Raw genomic sequence first — 1,207 nt, forward strand, 5'->3', positions numbered from 1 at the left:
GATACGTTTTGTATGCCCAAATTTTTTTAATAAAATTGTATCTGATAGATCTCGTGACAAAAATAAAATATGAAAATACTTCATAAGGCAATATCTCCGAAAAGGGGTGGTGTACGGAATTAAAAATTTCTCCAAATTTTTTTTTCAGGTCAACGAACTTTTTGGTGACATGCTGGTCATAATCCGTTTGGGGGCCGATTGACCCCTTCTTAACCTGCTAGAGCCTTTTCTTGTAACTTCAATGAATTGCAAAATATTTGCTCGGACATTTATAGATACCCTGTATATATACGTCAGCTACCAAATAAATAAAACAATGAGAGAAAGAGAAAGACAGCATATATTTTTATTAATAAAAAATATTCAAACTTCATCATATAAAACGCAAAAAAAGCAGTGGTAAAATTAATTAAGAAAACAACAAATAGATTATTATATAAATTTCATGTTTTTGATATTTATTTTTGAATTACCATAATCAGGAGACGCGGTAGTATCTTCGGTCATGTTCAATAACTAAAAGATACTATAAGTCTCTTATCCCGAACCACTGAAATCCATTTTTCGGGGGTACATAACTACTAAAATATAAAAAATTTTGTATCGCACGTAATATATTCTGAAAGGCAGCATCGCCACGAGTAATTTAAGTTAAAAATATTTAAAATCGGTCAAGAATCGTTCTGGACATATAAGCGTTCGAAAAGTGATGATATTAATGAAAAATGAAGTAACGTCTCTTTCTCTTTCTCCTTTTCTGTCCGCAGTCATGTGCACCTCTTTCCTCTCTCACCTTTCACTCATATAATATCACTAACAGATTTTAAATTCTTGTATGAATTTAAAAAGTATGAGAGGAGAAAAATATAAAATAGTACGCTATAATATACATTTATACGTATAGACATAAAATCTGAATAATAATTATAATATACATATATTAAAACATATGTATAATAAATAAAAATATGTTATACATACTATATTAAAACATATGTCTAATAAATAATAATATAATATGTTATACGTTAATATTATTTGATCTACTATCTATTATATACAAGAAAACTCTATAAGAAGACCGGTCATTCTTTATCTCCTAATTAAGCGTATTTATGTAATTGTATTGAATTATTATTATCTGATTAGCTTCTTTCGAGTTTTAATATTCAACTATCACAAATTCGCTCATTTCAAATTGCTAATC

The sequence above is a fragment of the Cyphomyrmex costatus genome, unplaced genomic scaffold, assembly GCF_001594065.2.
Source record: "Cyphomyrmex costatus isolate MS0001 unplaced genomic scaffold, Ccosl1.0 scaffold107, whole genome shotgun sequence".
Lineage (NCBI taxonomy): Eukaryota > Metazoa > Arthropoda > Insecta > Hymenoptera > Formicidae > Cyphomyrmex > Cyphomyrmex costatus.